Raw genomic sequence first — 15,366 nt, forward strand, 5'->3', positions numbered from 1 at the left:
AGACAGACGGGTGGGCAGACTGGCAGTGGGAAGCCAAGCACATTCCAGCATTACAGAGGTGGTTGGGTTCCCCAGCAGCAGACCCTGTGCCAGTAACTTAAGAATGTGCTCCCACCAGAGCCTGGAAAGAAGAGGGAGGAAGCGGGACCAGGAAGGACAGGAAGCTGAATGAAAGTATAAGTCCAGCCAAAGTCCAGTGCAGGGCCTGACCCCTCAGGGGAGCTGTGAAGTCTAAATGCCACTTTGGAGTTTGTCCCAGCTCTGGCAAGAGCTTTCATACTCCTCTATCTGTCAGTCCCCAACTGGCATGCTTCTGGGACATGTAAACTTGGGCACTGTTTAAAGCCCTCCGTGCAAGCAGAAGGTTCCCGTATTCTCCAAACTCTCCAGTCCTAGGTGGGGTATTTAGAAGGTACACCCAAAGAGGAAGCACAATGAGGTTAACTTGGATCCGAGGGACTCGAGAGGGGCTATCACACAGGGTTGACCCCCATCATTCTCCCGACGGGAGGCTGGTGATGAGCCCGTAGCTTGAAAGCCAGGGAAGGTCAAACGCAAAGAGAGGGAAGGCTCAGCTGAGAAAGCAGGTTTTTTGTAAGCACAGACACCTAAACACCAGCCACAAGTAGTGACAGGAGTGGTTAAAATGGTTTGCATGCTCCATCGGAACAATGAAAACTTTCGGAAACAAGTAAACCAATATGACGTTTGATTTGCAGTGGATAGTTTTCATTCATTTCATTCTCCCACTTTTTAATAGACCCAGTGAGGGAGTGGTGTTAATTTTGTCTTGTGTACGGCATGTATGACATTTCGCAGGGCGATCTGTTATGCTTCTCACACTCTACATAGTAACAGAACTCATGCAGACTGCCTGTTTTGGTATTTAGGAAGTGGCATCTATATTTACATATTACTATGTATATACAAATGGTATGTGTATAGATATAAATATATGTGCATCTGCATACTTCTCATTTGCATACACATACACGGTCACGTGGAGAGACGGGTCAGAGGCCAGAGTGCGATTCAAGATGAACTTTCTGGATTTGACTTTTGGCGATCAAGCTGCCTCTCAGACTTACAGATGCATAAAGACGCACGATAACAGATTACAGGTGCTCTGCCTTCTGACATTCTTCACCTAACCCAGACATTCTGCAGGCAAATTCTGCAAACTAATTGCAGAACAATTAGTATTTTCCTTTACATATAAAAAAATGTATTTTCCTTTATGGCCAAGAATTTCTGGCAAATTCCAAAAAGTCAAGTCATGAACAAGGAAAGAAAATCTAGTTTCCACTTAAACTTTTTGCAGTCACCATGAGGACGAGATTAAGTTTTACCTCAGTGACATCAGGTGACGATACTTATGTAAATAGTTTCATCATCAGGGAATACATATGCTATGAACTGTCCCAAACATGGTCACAAATATAATACAGTAGAAGCAGAAGACCTAGGTTGGAATCCCAGCTTATTGTAGATGTGACTTGGGTCACATCCATTTCCAGAGCTTCATCTGTAAAGGGACAATAACAATAGAGGGTAGTTGTCAGAATTAAATGAGATGGTACATGACATGGCGCTTCGTGAACTGTCACATGCGACATGTTGTAAAGTTTCAGGATCGTAGCAGCCATAGTCATAATCGCGGTCAAAGTGATAATGGGGACAGAAGATACCCAACTCCTGATTCTAACTTATATTCTTCAGGTGGAAGCGCCAATATTGTGAGATCCATTCATTCTATCTGAACAGAGACAACACTGTGGATCTATAAAAATCACAGGGAAAAGAAATATCTTTAAAAATTTGAGTTATTTGTAGCATTTTCTTGCATTTTATGTCTTGTTATTTCTTTTTTTTTAAGATTTTATTTATTCATTTGACAGAGAGAGATCACAAGTAGACAGAGAGGCAGGCAGAGAGAGAGAGAGGGAAGCAAGCTCGCTGCTGAGCAGAGATCCCGATGTGGGACTCGATCCCAGGACCCTGAGATCATGACCTGAGCTGAAGGCAGCGGCTTAACCCACTGAGCCACCCAGGCGCCCTGTCTTGTTATTTCTAAAGTGGATCTTGATAAAAGCATCTATTTTTTTTCCCCCTAACCAGTAAGAACCTTCTGGAGGAGTTATAATTTTGGGATATGCTTAACTAATTTGTCTTGACGCATGCAAATACTCTTCTACTTGCTAGAATCTGACTCAGAGAGCAGGAGATTTGGGTGATAGTTTCCCAATATTTGGGGGCTGTGGGAGTTTAGAAATGGACATGAGCAGTTGTACGAGGTTCAAGAACCAGGAATGCAAGGCCCTTCAGTATTTTTTCTGAATTTCCGTGAACTCCTCAGCCCCCACTTTCTTGCCCTGTTGATTTTCTCAACCTGAATACAGTGTGCTGTCAGACAACAGTATCTGTGTACACCTGGTCAGACCAGTAGGCTCCTTAACCTTGAGAAAATAAATATGCACCTCACAGGGTTCTATGCAATAATGAAAGGGTTATCTTGGTCCTAGGCATTTAATAAATGTTTCTTCTATTTCTTCTTCCTCTTCCCACTTTGTGTCCTCCTCCTCCTCATATTTTTCCCTTTCATTAGGGTTAGTCTTCCACATTCTCACTCTTCTCCCTGTATTTGCTCATTTATTTTAAACCTGAAATTTAAATCTGTCATATATGAAAATCAGAAATACTCTAGGACAATCTGGCTTATGACCTAGGTGTTCCCGAGCTGAAGGGTCTGGGAGACCCTGCGCTTATTCTTAGAAGGAAGCAACAATGAATGCTGCCCTCAAAGTTCAAGATCCCTCCTTCAAAGGGCAGTTAGAGTGATGCATCAGAGAACACTGCTCTTTGTATGCCCAGGGTCCTTGAGAAGGGTGACAATATTAATAGCAGATTATGAGAAATCTGCTCGACAACACCAGGGATATTCCACCCATCAATCTCATGTCAGCCATCACTAGTCACTGGTCGAGTGTTAATGTCAGGTTTAACCTTGAAGCATATCCTACTCAGGTGGAAACAATAGATGGCACTGAGATGAATAAATGGATATACTCATCATCAGGTGGGAAGAAGAAAAATTTAGAAGACCGTTCTCTGCTTCCTAAAATGTCAGTCAAGAAGAAATTCTTTGGGTTGTGGATGGGATACCCTTCCAAAGTGTTATATGATTTGCACAACCAGTTCCTAGTTCCTCAGAACAAGGAGGAGATGCACTATTTTTGTGATTCCTCCCCTGATTTTCAGTAGGGTTGCCTTAATTTGTTTGGCTTTGGTCCTGTGGTTAATGTTATAATAATACTCAGAGAACCATAAAATCTAAGTATTGAAGGGGCTTTGAGGCCACTTAGTGCACTTAGTTTAAGGCATTTATTTTTCCTAAAGCATTTCTGGAAAATGGCCATGCAGCTAGCCTCATCTGCTCCCATAATCATATGCTCCACTGTATTGGTCCACGATCAGCATGTTCAAGAATGGTTTCACAGCCTTGGCTTTTAGAAGAGAAAGAAAGCTTAGAGATGATGTGCGTCTGCACATTCCAATCTTTTTCCTACCAGGATCATCCTTCTCTGTTTCCTCTGCCTGCTTCCCCTCCCACACATACTTTTCTTGAACCATGTTCTCTGGTTCAAGTGGTGGTTCCAGCCACTGACCAAGTCAGAAATTTGGCAGGCTCCTTCAGCTGCTCTTGTTTGTTTTTCACACCTAACTGGTATATGGACAGAACTCTGGAAAATCTTGACACGTATCTGGCAAATAACATTTTAGGACTTTTGGTATGAAGAGGAAACTAAAATGGAGAGTGGGAAAGAATGTTCAGAGAGGAAGTGAGCCCAGGGACAACAGGCCATATAAGACAAAGGTAGAGAAAGTGATTAGCGGTGTAAAGTACTGCAAGAAATTCATTTTTGATGAGGGCTACATGGTGTCTGTTAGATTTTGTATTTTAAAAGTCATGAGTGACCATTACCGAAATCGTTGCTATGGAAGTGTCCAGTCAGATGTTAGTTCAAAGGAACCAAAGAGTGAGGAAATAGAGACACAGAAAAAGCTTTGATTCTTTTCACAAGAGCTTGGCTAAAAAGAGAAGTAGAGAGTCGCCTGGGTGGCTCAGTGGGTTAAGCCTCCGCTTTCAGCTCAGGTCATGATCCCAGGGTCCTGGGATTGAGCCTCACATCAGGCTCTCTGCTCAGCAGGGAGCCTGCTTCCCTTACTCTCTCTCTGCCTGCCTCTCTGCCTACTTGTGATCTCTCTCTGTCAAGTAAATAAATAAAATCTTAAAAAAAAAAGAGAGAGAGAAGTAAAGAGATAGTTGGTACTGAAATCAAGATATACATAGATGTCTGATGTATACTTATATTTGTAATTAAGTTGTGTGCATTTTATAGAAACCGAATGATATATGCATAAATCAAATACAAATATATAAATATGCACATATGTTTTTAAATAAGATAAACTCATGCCCATTTATAGACTGAAGGGAATGGGTTCAAATGAGGAAGAGTTTAAGAAGAGAAAATAGAGTATTTGAGGATAATCATGAAAGTAAATAGTAGCTACAAGAGTTGACAGAAGTGAAGTTCCCTACTAGTGTGAGGCTGGAGGGAAGGAATAAAAGATAGGTAGAGATATAGCTTATTTGGCCTTCAGCTGAACAAAAAAAAGAGAAATAAATAAATTTTCTATTAATGCTAGAAATTTTCATAATTCACATCAGAAGAATTAAATCCTCAAAAAGAAAATGCCTTGATGGCCTCTTGGTATGAAAAAGATAGAAGTCTACCACAGCATGGCTTGGGTGGTTCTCAAACTTTGTGGTCCTGGATCCCTTTATATACTTAAAAATTTGCTGAAGAAGGGTGCCTGGGTGGCTCAGTGGGTTAAGCCACTGTCTTCGGCTCAGGTCATGATCTCAGGGTCCTGGGATCGAGTCCCACATCGGGCTCTCTGCTCAGCAGGGAGCCTGCTTCTCTCTCTCTCTGTCTCTCTGCCTGCCTCTCTGCCTACCTGTGATCTCTCTCTCTCTCACTGTCAAATAAATTAAAAAAAAAAAATTTAAAATTGCTGAAGACTCCAAAGAGTTTCTGTTTATATAAGTTATAAGTATATGTGTTTAGCAAATTGAAGTTGAAACAGAAATTTAAGAAATATGTGTTTTTAAAATTTATTTAAAAATAACAATAAACCAAATGTTAACAGAATGACATATTTTTATGAAAAATAATATTTTCAAGAAACATTACTGAGAAGTGTTTCATCTTTTTGCAAATCTCTCTAGAGTCTCCCCAATGGAAGACAGCTGGATTCCTATACCTAACTCTGCATTAGTCTATTGCAATATCTCCTGTCATGCAGCTTCTAGAAAACTCAATATATGCTATCGAAAAGATAACAGTGAGAATGGCAAATAATTTCTTGATTACATTATGAAAATAGTTTTTCCCTTACAGATGACCCCTTAAAAAGGTCATGGTGACCCTACATGTCCCCAGACCACACTTTGAGAACTGCTATTCCATGATTAAACCAAGTTAGAGTGGAAGTATTCTGCATCATATATAGAGAGAAGGAGGAATGCAGAGTTTCTGGAAGAGGCATTTCTGGAGAGGAGAGTTAGAAAAATATACCAAGGAGGGCTGATGCTCAGGATCTGAGAAGGTATTTGGGAGAAAACCCTGAGAAAATGGCATCAAACTGGGTGGTTGAGGAGCTTGTGGTCAGTAGAGAATTCCAGGTCAGAAGGAATGCCCAGTGAGTGTTTAGGTGTATAATGCCTAACATTCAATTTTAAGAATAGCTCCTGTTGTTCTGATCCCTAAATTCATGAGTGAAGAATGGTAACCACGGGTGTGAGAATAAGGTTTTTGCAGTAGAAAGAATGTTCCTGTGTAAACAGTTTCAAGGGATACACAAGCCATCGTCACCTTGGTAAACCATTTTGGACTTCATCACAGATATAGAATAGTGGTTAAGATATTTTTCTTTAAATGTCAAAGAAAGATCTTACCTGGGTATGAGGTAATCAGAAACAGGATGTAGGATAGTTGAATCAGGTCAGGCTAGATTGCCAAAACCTTCTGGGAGCACCAAATGAGATACCAGAAAGTGAGAGAGTTGGTGACTGAGAAAGCAGTTGAGGAGAATAACGGATATTTTTAATAGTTGCCGAGTGATATATTAGTCAGTATTCTCTAGAGAAACAGAACCAATAGGATATATATATATATATAGAGAGAGAGAGAGAGAGGGAGAGAGAGAGGGAGAGCGAGAGAGAGAGTTTTACTTTAAGAAGTTAGCTCAGGCAACTGTGAGGAATGACATGTCCAAATCCCCAGGGCAGATTGGCAGGCTGGAGATGGATGGGAGAGTGGATGTTGCAGTCTTAAGTCTGAAGGCAGTCTAGAGGCAGTATTTCTTCTTCTTTGGGAGACCTCAGATGAGGCCCACCCACATTATGGAGGATAATCTGCTTTACTCAAAGCCTACTGATTAAACAGTTAATTACATCTAAAAATTACCTTTACCACAATACCTATTCTGGCGTTTGACCATTGACTAGCCAAGCTGACAAGTTGATAATATTAACAATTAAAACGGGTATTGATAAGTTGGACCAGGGTCCAAGAACAAATAAAGGAATGTCAGGTAATAATAAGGGCCCGGAAGAGGCTGGAGGCCAGTCTCTTTGTCATTACTCCATGTGGTTGCTGGGATTTTTCTCAAGTTAATACGTGTGTTAGGAACATGCTGACTTGGAGCTAAAGAGGTGATCGTGATAGAACTTGTTTGTTCCCTCATGGTGCTTAGGATTTAGGAACATTCTTAATTTCTTGATTATAATCAAGTACAGCATGCACCAAGGGGAAGCATGAAAACCTTGAAAAGGTATCAGTGACCATGCCATGTGAGTTCAGACCTCATTGGATGCACTGGACAGGAAGCTGTGGGCAGGGGATCTCCGAATTTCACAATTCCATTCGTCTCTTTCAAGCAACATTATATATTGCTTCACCTCTCAACCTTATCTTGTGTATCTGCCCTGATATGCCCCAGCAAAACCATGACACCGGGCACAGGGCCCTTTTCCATTCAGGGCAAGGCTAACTGTCAGGACATCAGGCATCACTGGGCTGGAATCATGGTTCTAGAATTAAGGGGAGCTCTCCAGAGAACATAGAACAGCTCTCCATGGGCCCAGATCACGTTAGTCAACATGCTTCTAGGTGAGTTGGCAAAAGAGGAAGGAACTGTCAGCATTCAGGATGAATATGGGAGAAAACAACGTGGTGCATGTTGGACCATTCGATATATAAACAGAAGGATTTAAACAGCATCCCTAGGCTGTTCATCTGGTGAGGGAACATGGGCCTCAAGTCCCATGAGAACTGAAACAGCGATGATCAGCCCTGCTCCATTGACTCCTCTCCCCTCTCCACTTTTCTTTCCCCTCTCTCCTTCCACTCAACTTTTGAAGATCTTACCTCTTTCTTCTTTGTCCCACAGAAAGAAATACTTGTAAGTCTGACCAACACTCTGGTCTTTCCGAGCCAGACCAGCATGGCCTGTCCAGTCTCCTTCCTGCAGCCAAAAAGGAATGCTAGGCCCAGAGCAAGTGGAAATTCATTCCATGAGACTCTTAAGGGATAATCTTTACACTCTTTTCTGTGTGCCCTTCATCAGGATTCTATTGTCAGCCATGTGAGTTCAGCTGTTAACTGCTCACTTAAAAAAAATGATCTCTCTCCACTCTCATTTTCCCCAGTAAGAGCCTGACAAGCAAACAGCACCTGCCATTGCTCACAGAGACAAATACAAGAAAATGGAAAACTAAAGGCACGAAGCATGAGAATCCCACTAATGCTCGATGACTGATCTTGTTAGCACGCATAGTGCGTCCTCAGATTTTTCCAGAACCTCAGATCTCTGTACTGAACAACCACAAACACACACAAAAGCACTTTGGAGCAGGCTGCACAGCACACCCCCCACCCCTGCCTGGAGCTTGATTGTCAGCCTCATACACAAACCCAGACAATGCTCTCAATAGGCGTCTTTGGGGGAGACAATCTTGGAAAGCATGATAACGGGATTTGTCACCCTGATGTGGCTGCTGTTTCAGCAAGCATTTCAATAATGAAAGAAAGTTTTACTAATTGTAAATGTGAATGAATTTCAGCTGTCTCTTAAAAAAATTCTTTTGGAAGAAAGCCAATTAAGATCATCTGTCTAATGCATCTATTCACCCCCACTGCAACAATATGTCAGTTATAATAGATGTCTCATAAACTCAGACTTCTCAGGACAGGCTGCTGAGCCTGCTGAAACAAGGGAGGGCTGAGAGCCTCTACCTGCAAGATGTTTGGAGATAACTGATGAAACTTTTCTCAGTGAAATGTTAGTCCATTGGGAAGTAGAGCTAGGGGGCATTCGTACGAGGCCAACACACCAAGATGCAGTGGGTTTCAAAACAATTGTCTGTAGGAGCCAGGGCTGGTCTCTCTCCTACTGGCAGCCTGTGTGTGAACTGTGATCTCACCAGGGAACTGTGGAAGTTAGTTGCCAGATCACGGGCCTGGCTACTGGATGTCTACCACTGTCTTACAGGCAGAGGGGAAGAACTTACGTTCAGAAGAATGCACCAGGGCCTCCAGACCCTGAAGCAGAGGCAATCATGCTGACAAATTCTCTTGGGAGAAAGATCTTCACCCCTAAGGATGGGACTTTCCCTCTCACTATCTCAGCTACTCCTCTAGACTGCTCTGCTAGCTGCCATGTTGAAGGCCATGTTGAAGGCCACGTCACAGTTAGTCCAGTGAGGACATGGATCTGGTCTCTTCTTTGGCATCATGCTCTCTGCACTGTGACGTGCTGTGCATGCGATGAGCGGCACCTGCTTCCCTAATGTCCCCAGTCTTGTCATTCTGCTTACGGAACCCTACTATTGCCTTTGCCAACATCGACATCACCTCCACAGCACCATTTGTACAAACACCATGGAACTTGTCAACGCCCACAATAACATCCTTGCTGTTCTCATTACCAGCGCCAATAGAACCGTTAACATGCGTGTGGTAAACTCCATAATGGTCCCCAAAGATATCCAAGTTTTGATCCCTGGAACCTTTAAATACTACTTTTTATACCAAAACGCACTTGGAAGATGTGATTGATGATCTTGAGACAGGGAGGTTATCCTGGGTTATCTAGGGCTTCCGATCTAATCACAAGGGAGATAGAGTTTCTTTTTTTTTTTTATTCTTTTTTTTTTTTTAAAGATTTTATCTATCCATTTGACAGACAGAGATCACAAGCAGGCAGAGAGGCAGTCAGAGAGAGAGAGAGGGGAAGCAGGCTTCCCGCTGAGCAGGGAGCCCGATGTGGGGCTCGATCCCAGGACCCTGAGACCATGACCTGAGCCGAAGGCAGAGGCTTTAACCCACTGAGCCACCCAGGCGCCCCGGGAGATAGAGTTTCTATTTCCCAAATGACACTGACATTGTTCTCTACCGGGGAAAGGAGGAAGATAAGATTAGCAGCTTAGATATTTGTGCTGAGGTCCTAGATAGTAGGGCCCCTTTTCTTTTCAATCCTGGGTTGTTCTAGGAGTACAGTACAGAATTGATTTCAAGTTTACAGAAGGCACCTGTTCTGGAAGCAAAGTGTAAATAGGTCCTGGCCTATGCATTTTCCTGCCTCAATAGTTCCAACTTCAAACAGGAGGTAAAGTCTCCTTTTTATCCAATTTCCCTTGACCTATGGTCTCAGCCAAACATGGCATATGATTTTGAGAATATTCAGTTGTGGGTGGGTTACAAGTATAAAAATCAATAGATATAGGAATGCTTTCTCAGTCTGTTTTTCTTGAGAAGAAACCTTGAGGAAATTACCTGATGCTTCATATTCCCACACATTAAAAAAAGCAGCTAAGATAGGAAGAAAATCATCAATTTTGTTTATTACCATTGGCAGGATTTACTAACCATCTATTTGCACATGGCTGGGTCCGGGGCAGGGTGGCCTTGCTTTTTTAGAGCTACAATGAGCCTGAATAATTTAGATTAGGTGACTACACTAATTGAATTTACCACATAATTAGCTCACGGTTTTCACTTCACTTTGCCATGCAAATCCTTTCTGAAAAGTAAAACCTATTCTAATTTAACTCTTATAAATACTTCAAATCAAAGCTTGGTCAACCAATTTATATATTTATATAAAGAATATATCTCTTCTGAGTTATTTTTTGAAGATTCAATTGTAGTGTTGATGTGACAATTTATTTTTTCCTTCCTAGAGGTTGTAAGATTACATTATAAACAACTTGGAGAACTGGCAAAAAATATATAATCTTATGCCTTGGACATAGCCATTTGTAGCAATTTGACATTTTCCATTTGTTTTTTCCTCCACTTATAACTGTCACATAGTTAGAATTAGAGTATAGGATGGGTACAAGTTAAAACACTTTAAGTAAAATATTTTTAAATGTTTGCATTAGTGTTCATTAAAAACTATGGATAACCATCCTAGCCTGACATATTTGCCTATTGCATAACAAAAGTATAAAAAATACTTAAAAATGTAACAAAACCTTTTTACCAATAATAATCTAAAAAGCAATCCTAGAAAGTTGAGGTTACATCAAGCACAACTTAATTTGTCTCTTCCTATTTGGCATATTAAGTTTATTTATTAACTGTAAGCCATGTATAACCATCATCATTGGTTAGATATAATGGAGTCTTGTCTGGGTGAACTGGAACCTTTGCACAGTCAGTAAATAAGCTGTCACTAGAGATCATGTTTGGTACACAATAGTGCAACCTGGGAAATATAATTCTTAAACTTGAACCTATGAACATTACCGTCAGTTTTTATATGATGTTTAAGTATATACTACTAAACCATACTACAAACTAAACCTAGACGTCTATAAAGTGGTTTGGTATTTTGTACAGGAATCAATGTTGCTAAAAATTAAAAATATTATTTGTGGGCATGTAGGCGAATACTTACTCTTATCCTTTAAGATACTCAGATAATATAAATGGCCAAAATTATTCCCATTTCTTGTCTTGATTGTATAGGTTTACAATGTCTCTGACAGAAAGTGGATACAGAATTTACTGCAAAGGCTTTTTTCTTTATGTTTCTGTTTTCCATCAATAAAATGGAAACATCTACTTAATACTTGCATAAAAGTTACAGTTGAAAAGGATGATCTCTCTCTCTCTCTCTCTATATATATATATATATATGATCTATATGGAATTATAAGAATTATAATTATAAGAATGTAATTATAAGAATTGCAAGATTTCCTTAAGAAGCAAAACAAAAGCAATTAAATTCAAATTTGTACAAAGAGAAGTAGCAAACATATTATCAAAAAGAAAAAATACAGATAATATCATCAAATATTCATTTCTCTAGGATCTTGGAGGTCAAAGAGAGCCCTGGAAGGGACACGGAGATTAGAACTAACTGTTTGGGTTTATTTGGCTTTAAATCTTGACTCTGTGCTCACTTGGTTGTTCTTTAACCACTTTAAACTTGATTTTCTTCATCTGCTGAAGCAAAACAACATGATTGTTACACAATGGTTTACGAAAATGTCTAATCTTTGCAATAGACATTGTACTAGAGCTGCGTTGTCCAATGTGGCAGCTACTAGCCATATGTGAATATTTAAATTTAAATTTCTTAAAATTAAGTACAGTAAAAATTCATTTACTCAGTTAGTTACATGTCAAGGGTTCTCCGTGTGGTGAGTGGTGACTATACTGGACAGAGATAGAGAAAATGTTTCTAGCATCACAGAAAGTTCTACTGCATAGCACTGGTCAGAGCATACTGTTATGTAAAAAGAAAGTTGTGTGCCAAAACCGTCAGAAGCAGCGAATTTTTAAAAAAAAAAAGTGAAGCATATTTCTTTTCTTTTCTTTTTTTTTTAGCGTAACACTATTCATTGTTTTTGCACAACACCCAGTGCTCCATGCAATACGTGCCCTCCCTATTACCCACCTGGTTCCCCCAACCTCCCAACCCCGCCCCTTCAAAACCCTCAGGTTGTTTTGCAGAGTCCATGTGAAGCATATTTCTATCCCGCAGCACATCTCAGAGCCTTTGATATGTGTAATTCAGGACATCCCATAGAGTGATATTCAGGCAGAAACTTCTCCAGCTGTTTGCTAAAACTCTTTGCTAAAACAGTTTGCTAAAACAGTTTGCTAAAACTCTAGTCCCCCATCTTTTTTTTTTTAATATGACCCAAATTTTGTTATCTGGGATTCCGTTTTCTCACTATTTTAAAAATTGTTTGTAATGTGAATATATTACATATACACGAAAAAATAAATTATTTATTTGGAAGAGATTCTTTGATCTCAGAGAAGGTAGGTCCAGCTCTTGGGCTGAGAGTGTATTTGAGACTCAGTTCTGAAATGCTAAGAGAAATCTGATACATTTCTGGAAGAGTTTCCATTCCTGATGGAAGAGATAAACCTGCTGTCAACACTTGATATAAGCTATAATAATTATTTTTTACTGCCCACTGATAGTATATAGCAATACTACTGGACACGCTCCATATTCCATGTGACCTTTCCATTCTAGCTGTCCAGAACCCTAACACTTCCCATTCTTGGGGGAGCTCTGGCCATGACTCCCTTTGTGGTTTCCCCAGTGCTTGCTTTTTCCCCATTCCTGTTCACCGCCTGGCCTCTTGGGATCTCACCTTGAGATTGTGCAGATGGATGTTAAGACTCAAAGGGATTCCTGTCAGACCTCTGGAAACTTTCCTTTGTGAAGACCCCTCTTCTTGCTTCTCTGTCTACCAAACTTGAGCCATCTCAGCCTCCTCATGCTTGTATCCCTGCTCCCATGCCTCCGCGGGACTTCTGTCCTGGATGTGGGCTCCCCTTTTCTGCACCACAACTCAGAAAATGCTTCCACGCAGAGCGGGCAGGGGCTGCAGGTTCACCTGTCTGTTCCCCCCTCTCAGGGATCACAGTCCCTCACTGTGTTTTTTTCAGTCTCCATGTCTGTAGTGAGAAAAAGGGTTTGGTATTAGCTGGAAGCACCATCACTGGTCGACTTTTCTGTTGTGCACCATGTTGATGAGGCATATGTGTGCTAGGTGTTTCTCTAGTTGCTAATGCTTCCAAGAAGGGCTGTTGCTGTTACAAGGAAACTGTTTGTTAGAGGACCTATTAACTGTGTGATAATGAAGCATTGTTTTTAGTATTTTTCCTTCTAACAAGGGTAGTTTTTACTTCTTTATAAGTGCTTTACTATTTTTTAGTGAACATGGGGATCCGGCTTGGGGTTTGAGACCAAAATAAAATGCATTATAATTTTTTCCTACTTAAAATGATGGGAAATCGTTTCCTTAGCCAAAAATCACGCACAAGGTCTGAATTTCAGAAATGACTACTGTTAACTGGGAGGTACCTTGATATGAATAAGACATCAGCTGTTCCTGTTCGCACCTTATGTGTCATTTTCACAACTAAATGTTAAGGACCTAGAATAGTTCCTGGGGCATAGGTGGGGGACCATGAATATTTGTTAAGCGAATGATAGGAGTTCAAGGTGGAATCTGCTATGATAATGGTGATGATTGTAAGTGTGATTATTATCCAATCTCTTTTGGATATTAGTTGGTATTTTAATTAAATGAATCACATTGAACTCCTCCACATACCCTAACTTAGGGAGCCATGATCCTTCTCCATGAGACATTAGAAATTGAGAAAGGATAATATCCAGGCCATAAGTACATTTAGCAGGACTTAGTAAAATACCAGTCAGGTTCGGTGGGGCTATTAATTTTACAATTTAACTAAATATTTAGGGGAATGTCTAACTTACAGTCAGCTCTATCAGTGTCAACCCTCTCAAAGTGTGGAAGTACACTAAATCAATGCAAGAGATAAAGCCTCATTTTCTCAGAGTCCATGAATTTTTGGCCCTGTCTCACCCCTAACATTTGTGTAGCTGAGGGTAGGAGTACAAACGGAGGCCCACATAGCACAGGTCCAAATGAAAGTTTTAAATCAGTTACTAAACAGTTCAATAAACTATGTCCTGTCCTACCTTGATAGGTATACTTACATAATGACTGGAGAACCATATCTGAATTTAGAATCTTCAAACTCCTCAGTGTTTATATCCCAAGGTAGGGAGTCAATGTATTCCCATCCCACAGCTTGTCCTCTGCTTTCCCCCCCTGCTATCTTGGCTCTGTACTGCCCTACTGATTGTTGGATACACATTTGGAAACACCCTGCTTATGTGTTTAAGCTCTGGCCACACCCTATGCAAATGCCTGTCCCTTGGTCACCCCTCTGGCATAAGGGCACTCACACCAGTGATGAATTGAGACTTCAGAAGCAGTGACCCAAGGACTCCTTAGTCATTTGGGCAGATAATTCCTTGGCTTGAGAATCAAGGACATCATCTGGCAAGGGTAGGACTATGACCTTCATGTACACATCTCCCCTTGGTCCAGCACAGCCTTTTCCCTTAGAGAGGGATGGCCCTGGACAGCCGGAGTGGGCTTTTAAAGTTGCAGGGCCAGCACCCCTCTTGGCTGGACCTAAGACATTGGGATTATAAGTATATGGGAAAAGGTAGAAGTTGAGAAGTTAAGCAATTCACAGAGTGGTTTCAGTGGCTGGCACTTCCAGCCATCTGACCAACATCCCCAAATCCTTCTTTCCTATAAATAGAAGCCCAATTTCATTTAGGCAGCAGTACCCCTAGCTAAGAAGCTATATCGCCAAGATGCTCTTGCCATTAGGAATGTTCATACACTACAGCTCTGGCCAGTGAAGCTAAGCAGATTTTTTTTCTGGGGATTTCTATGAGGGTTTTGTTCTCTTTGAGACAGTCTCTTCCTCCTGCCTTCTTGGTGCTTTCTTTTTCTTGTCTGGAGCACATATATGAACTTGAAGGTGGAATGGCACCTTTATAATCATGAGATGAACTCAAAGATGAAAGTCACATGGTAAAGCTGACATAGCAGGAACATGAAAGAATGCTGGAACGTCGATGACATTCACCAGTCTTCTTTGTTAACATAAACCCTTATTTTGCTGAGCCCTTAGGAGCAGGTCTCATAAATGAGTCCAAAGCAACTACTAATAAAATGCAATCAATTGTTTTTATAGAATCCCTACTTTTCAACAAATGTGTGTGTTTGTATGTTGCTTCTTAGCTTACACCAATAACGGGGGGAAATGATCAAAGTTGTGAATTAAATTTATGAATGATCTTTCTGTCTGTCTACTAGATTTTAAGCTCCTTGAACATAAAGGCTGAATTTTATTTATTATTTTCCCAAGTGCT

Source organism: Meles meles, chromosome 1 (assembly GCF_922984935.1).
Source record: "Meles meles chromosome 1, mMelMel3.1 paternal haplotype, whole genome shotgun sequence".
In the NCBI taxonomy this organism is placed as follows: Eukaryota; Metazoa; Chordata; class Mammalia; order Carnivora; family Mustelidae; genus Meles; species Meles meles.